At 37.6% G+C, this 6,919-nt stretch overlaps 1 pseudogene; it reads left to right on the forward strand.

Annotated features, from left to right (window-relative positions):
- Nucleotides 1-2,351: 2,351 nt before the first annotated feature.
- LOC121263975 lies at nucleotides 2,352-4,106 on the forward strand (annotated as a pseudogene).
- Nucleotides 4,107-6,919: the final 2,813 nt, after the last annotated feature.

Below are 6,919 nucleotides of genomic sequence, written 5' to 3' on the forward strand. Positions count from 1 at the left end.
CCTGATTAAATTGTTAGTAATTGTTTGGGACTGCGAACTGTAGGAATAAGTGTGAGTTATTGGAATTTGAGTTGACATTGGTTTTGATGCTTGTATTGGACAATGTTGAGATTGGTATAGAATATTTTGGGTCGAAGTGTGGGCTGTCCAGATTATTATTTGGCTGATTGAGTTTGATTAAACTTACTGAATTATGGTCTAGAAATTGGGTATTAAGTTGTCTAAGACCAATTTTGTGTTGTTGGACTTTAATATTTAGTTTATATTATTTTTATGAATAGGTGACGAGACGGATAAAGACCGTATTCAAGTCATAGATAATGCGCTGCAGGAGTCAGGTAAGCGAGGTTCCTATGCTAGGCCTTACACGAATTATTTGAGACTGAGGTTGATTTTCTGAAAACTTTGCATATTTTTGTGGTGAAATGAGAACTTTGGAAAAATAAAACCAACCTCAGTCGTTTATTTGCATACTCATGAAATTTGTACGAACAAGAGAAAAATATGTTCTGACATGCATTATGTAGACATGAGCTAAATTCTGTCATGTGATTTCTGAAATCTGAAAAATGAGCGATATTGAGTATATGAAAAGTTGTGCATTTATTTGAAAAGATGTGCTGGCTTTTGTGTTCAGTGTGTGTAAACTATCTGATTCTGTTTTGATACTTTGTATTATTTTGATATAACATCTGAAAACCTTTGGCATGGTGAACTGGTTTTCGTATCTGACTCTGTCTCTGCTTTGCTCTGCTCTGCTCTGTTATGCTCTGCTCTGTTTGGGTTGGTACCAACTTCTCTGTCTCTGAGTGCACCCACTTTGGAAACAAAGTGGTTTTATTGTGGTCTTTCCTGTGTGCACACTCGGAGCTCCGAGAAGAATAAAAGAAAGATTTCACCTCTGTCTCTGCCTGGTTTGGCCACCGGGGTTAGCACAACCCTACCACGGAGGTGAAACATGGTCTCTGCTCTGTTTGATGCTCTGTTTTGATCTGATGATGATACTCAGTTTATGTTATGCCAAAGCACTATGAGTTTTACTTGTCTTAAAATCATCGCTCTGTTACTTTTGAAAATATGTTCTGTTCTGCATGATAACTCTGGAAAATATTTTTTTCTGCATGCTCTACTTTGTAAATGCTCATGTTTACACGCTAGCATATGATTTCTGCTTACTGAGTTGTTAATAACTCACCCCCTATCTTCATAATATTTTTCAGATGATGTGGAGAGTCCAACTGAGGACCTGGATTAGATTGGTGAGCATGATTAAGCTGAGAGAGGATGTTAGAAGAAGGAATTTTGATGTCTTATGTCTTTTAGATTTAATTATATCTTGGGCTTGGGTTTAGTAAGACTTTTAAAGTTATTAGTTTGGTTTGTTATGACTACCGAGAGATTTTGGACTCCTTAACTTATTTTGTTGCAGTAATAACTTTGTAGAGTTTCAATGTGGTTATTTAGAGTACTTGAGATTGAGTTTTGCTAATAAAGTTTTGGAGTTTTATTTTAGTTGTGTTGGAAAACATGTTCTTAAGTGACAGGTAATAATTCTCCAAGCCAGCTGGGTTTGGGGCGTTACACGTTAAGCCATGCTCGACGTGAGGAGTGTCTGGGAAACGGGTGGGTGTTAGATGTCAACAAATTTTCCCTTTTATTTCTGTTGCCTTTTTTTTTTCCCTCTAGATCCGAACAGATCTTCATATATTTTGAGAGATCATGTTAGATGTCAGCGTTGTTAATTTTTTTTTTTTTTTCGGTTGATCATTATTTTTTATTTTTCTTTCAGTCTCCTTTTCTTTGTTCTTTTTCTCTTTTGTTTGATTGTTCTTCCATTGTGGATCTGCAGGGAAATTCATACAGATCTGAGTTAATGTTCACGTTTTTTAAAACTTTTTATTTCGGTTGTTGGTTATCTTTCCTGTAGATCCGAACAGATGTTGATATATTTGAAGAGATCGTGTTCAGATCTCAGTGTGCTTAATTTTTTTTTGACCTTTCCGGTTGATCTTTATTGTTTCTTTTTCTTTCACTAAAAGCTTGCATTAGCGAGCCGAGCTCGAGTCGAGCTTGGGCTCGGCTCGTTAACAGAATTGATCTCGAGCCGAGCTCGAGCTCATTTCCCTTGTACACGAGCCGAGCTCGGACGTTCTCATAGGCCCGGCTAATAAACGAGCCGAGCCCAAACTCGACTTGAGTAGTGAACAAGCCGAGCTCGCACACCCCATGCTCGCTCGAACTCGGCTCGTTTACAGCCCTGTCCGAGTATATTCAACACAATATTCCTCACCTGCTGACCATGTCGTCGTTACTCCACTTCCAATTAAGACGATCAAAGCTTCACGCCCACGCCTCTGACTCGGTCGCTATCCAATTCCCATTATAAATTAACCTAATAAATATACACGATTCAAAACTTTGCCTTCTAATCTTCAAAGTTCCAAACAATCCTTCCAGCAAATCTCTAAGCCGATGGATGTGGTCAGTCTCAAGTCTCTCTAGCTTCAGCTCTTCGATTATCCACGTCTAACATACATTCCGTATGATTAACTTGCGTTGTTCTTGTTTTTGTTTTTCTTCCTTTTTTCTCTTTTTGTTTCTGTGGGAAGCAGAAATATCAGGGCGGGAAGAATGAGTGGGAGAAGAAGGCCAATGGCAAAGTCACCGCCGTTTTCAAGATGGACTTCCATTGCGAGGGCTGCGCCAAGAAAGTCGAGAAAGCCGCTCGCAATCTCGGAGGTATTCATGGAAATCACTTCTTTAAGCAACAAGTTTTAATGCTGAATTGAAACAATGAATCGATTCCCATTAATTCGGCATAATTTTTTTTTTCTTTTCCAATTCTTGGCATAAGCTTGTTCCTGAGAGATTTGTTGTTGATGATCCTTGAATATAGGTTTTGAAGAAGTGAAGCTAGATTGTGCGGCAAACAAATTGACGGTGACGGGGAAAGAGGACCCAACGGTGATGAAGGAGATGCTGGAGAAGAAGACGAAGAAGACGACCGTGGGGATGAGAAGCCGGAGGAGAAGTCGGAGACGGAAGAAGAATATGAGAAGCCCAAAGAGGTACACACTCTAACCTGCTCTTTACAACCGTCCTCTCGATCGTAAACATACATATATGCACGATGTGGCGTTGCCATCTATGACTTCGCAGATCGTACACAACGCGCACTTTTAGCCCTTGTGGTCGATGAATTAATTCGATACCGGCAAGGGAAGTTTTGAGTTTAAATTTATTATTCAATCTGTATTGCGAACTAATTTATGAGTGATTTTTAATGAATCCAGAGTACGGTAGTTCTGAAGATCAGACTGCACTGTAACGGTTGCGTCAATGAACTAAAGAAGATCGTGGGGAAGTTGAACGGCAAGACATCACCTAATTCCCCCCTCATTTTTCATTTTAGTCCTCCTTAATTATCCAATATTTGTAATCAAATTGTTTTGTTTCGTTAGAATGATCCAACTCTCTGAAGCCGAATTTGGAGCGGGCAAGTTCAATGTCGAAGCCGTACAACTCTTCATTCCAAGGAGTATACTCGTCGTAAACTTGGCCGTAAATAGGAAGGCCGGCGATTTGATTCAGATCCCACAAGGTTTTTTTCTTCAAATGTAGGGTATTCGTCACCCAGCTCCAATCGAATCGTCTACTAAAGGCATTCTTGCAAAAGAGCAAGAAGCGAGTTGAGAAGGTGGATGTAGCCGCCGGCAAGGATCTGGTGACGGTGAAGGGTACCATGGACGTGAAGGAGCTGGCTGCCTACCTCAAAGAGAGGCTGAAGAGGAGCTTCGAGATTGTTGAGCCTAAGAATCACGAAGGCGGAGATGAGAGAGCAAATATATCCGATGGCGATAAGAAAGAGAAAGATGATGATCATTTTTGCGTGACGGAAGTTGTGGCATTACTAGTGTTGATGCAGAAGAAGCGGCTGTTGTACTACTAACTGTTACAAGTTTTATATTAATGTATGGGATGTTTGAGATAAGAGGTTTTCTGGAGTTTATGAAACCTTTGTTTGTGTTTGAAAAGATCAAAGTTTTGAGAGTTGTTTTATTAAATTTGTTTCGAGTGACTGCGTATGAATATATATGTTTTGATTTTGATTACGAATAACTCTATTTACCGTCTCACGCACTCTACGTCATATGTTTTTATTTTTTTTTATTTTTTATTTTTTATTTTTATAATAAGTACGTGGATATAAATAATGAGTAGACTTATTTAATTAATTTAATACGAATAAAATAAATAAAATTTAAAATATGATGTGAATTGTGAAATGTTTAATAGCATGAACCTTAAGGGCGAGTTCTACTGATCAGATGAGATTTGTTATTTTGTTAAAAATTAAATAAAATATTATTAAAATATAATTTTTTAATATAATTTTTATTTTAAAATTTGACTATTGTCTCGGGATGTGTGCAGACTACTTTTTTATTTATTTAATTTATTTCAAGTTTTTTAATCGGAGAATTCGAAAAATAATTGAAGGAGAAATTTTTTTTTTTTCAAAAAACAAATAGAAATACGCTGTGTACGTTTGGAAGTGATGACATTTTAGTATGGAAAAGTCTGTTCCCACTTGGTAGGGGTACATGCCGCGTACCTGGGCCCTCCACGTCAGTCGTCCGAAATGCTACGTTTCAACTTGACGATCAAATCCACGATTTCCCCCATCCTCACTTTCCCTCTTCGTGCGATTCTCCCTTCTCACCCACGAAACCAGATAGACCTCTCTGGTTCCCAGTGGCTAATCGGCTGCACCAACACGGCGAACTCGTCCCTTCCCACCCACGAAAACTGGTTAGCATTTACTTCGTATTTCATCTTCTGAGTTTTTCATCTTTGTATTTCATTTTCGTATTTCGAAGCCCGAAACCCTAACCCCACGAAGAGCTTAATGGGCTCTGCAATTTGAAGACCTCTCTGGGTTTCAATCTACTCCACCTCGAAAACAGGTTTGTATTTCGTGAACTTCATCTTCTTCGTATTTTCTGAACAGTTATGAATGAATCTGAATCATCGTATTTCATCCCTACAATATGAAAAATGAGCCCGAAACCGTAACCCACGAAGAGCTTCATTTCCACTACAATATGAAGGGATACTTGACCGTGAAACCCTTCCACGAACACGAGCCATCGTCTTCCAACTTCCCACCAAACCCGAAACCCTAAGCCATGAAATCAGATTTTTCTCCCTAAAAGATTGTACAAATTTCTTGGAGATACTTGATTTTTCTCCCTTATTCACGACCTTATTCTAGAACTGTAACACAAATGCTGTAATATCTTAATGAAAAAAGCCTGAGATGTAACATTGGGATTCAGTGTGGTTGTGGTTGTGTTGATACTGTGGTTGTGTTGATACTGAGAAAAGCCTGAGATGTAACATGTAACATTGGGATTCACTGTGGTTGTGGTTGTGTTGATATTGTGGTTGTGGTTGTGTTGATACTGAGAAAAGCCTGAGATGTAACATTGGTATTCACTGTGGTTGTGGTTGTATTGATACTGTGATTGTGGTTGTGTTGATACTGAGAAAAACCAACATTGGGATTCACTGTGGTTGTGGTTGCATTAATATTCCAGTCTAGTCCCAATTATCACTTAATTTTGAATTGAGAATTTAAATTTCAGGTCCATTGGAGCTCTAGTGGTATTGGTACCTTTGCAATTCAGATAGGTAAATACGAAGGAGCACAAATGTTTGTCATAATCGGAGCTCCAGTGGTATTGAGAACTTAATCTTGGTTGCTCTGTTTAATGCAAATAGGTCTTCTAGTTGCACAAATTTGGTTTAATGCATTCAATTGGCTGACCTCAAATTGGTTTTAGGATTTGAGATTTTTTAAGTATGTTTTCACTTGGTTACAAAATCTGTGTTGGTTGGTTGACAACTATTATATTAGTAAATCTTAGTACTTTTGTATGTGCGGTATTCCATTGATAATTGACATGAGTCATTCTCAGATTGGTAATATTGTGATTGTATGGGAATGAATGAAACTTGATTTTATTTGGTAATATTATGATTGTGATTTTGGTTCAAGCTACAATGTCATCATCATTATCATTGTCTTCTTCGAGTCAACCATTGTGCTATTGTGAGCTCAAAGCCACATTGAAATACTCAAACACTAGAAGAAAACCCGGACGACCATTCTTAGGATGTCCAAAGTACAACAAAGAGGTAACAACATTATTTTTTGTGAAAAATGCTTAATATACCTGTACATCTAACATTTTTATTTATGTATCAAAATTATCAGGGATTGCCGTACTGCATATTTTTCAAGTGGGTAGATAGTAGTTAAGAAAATGAGCTCAAACTTCGAGAAAGAAATGTTGAATTGTTAAGGAAGGAAAAACAATTCTTGAAGATACTCGACGATATCGAGAAGATGAAAAATGATATCGAGAAGATGAAGATTGAGGTCGTTAAGAGTGTGGATGAGATCAAGAAGAGAGAGATGTTGGTTTGGGATCAAGAAGCTGAAATAGGACGTTCAAGAACACTACTCTGGGTGTATTAGGTTTTTTCAGTTTTTGTGTCATGTTACCTATTAGTGTTGTGTAGTGACAGGCAGTAACTTGTAACTGATGGTGTTATTTTTCATTGTAGATTGAAACGTGTAATTTCTGTGAATTGAAACGTGTAATTCCTGTGAATTGAAACGTGTAATTTTTGTGTTTCTGTGAATTGAAACGTGTAATTCCTGTGAATTGAAACGTGTAATTCCTGTGAATTGCAAGTTTAACAAAAATGAATTATTTTTCATTTTAATTCTTTTTATTTGCTATTTGAATAGGATTTGAATATTCTCGAAAACTTCCCTCAGATGTTGAATATTGCCTCAGATGTTGTAGACTATTCTAAGTCCTGTTTGATACCGATAACTTCAAATGCT

This window comes from Juglans microcarpa x Juglans regia, chromosome 5D (assembly GCF_004785595.1).
Source record: "Juglans microcarpa x Juglans regia isolate MS1-56 chromosome 5D, Jm3101_v1.0, whole genome shotgun sequence".
Classification (NCBI taxonomy): domain Eukaryota; kingdom Viridiplantae; phylum Streptophyta; class Magnoliopsida; order Fagales; family Juglandaceae; genus Juglans; species Juglans microcarpa x Juglans regia.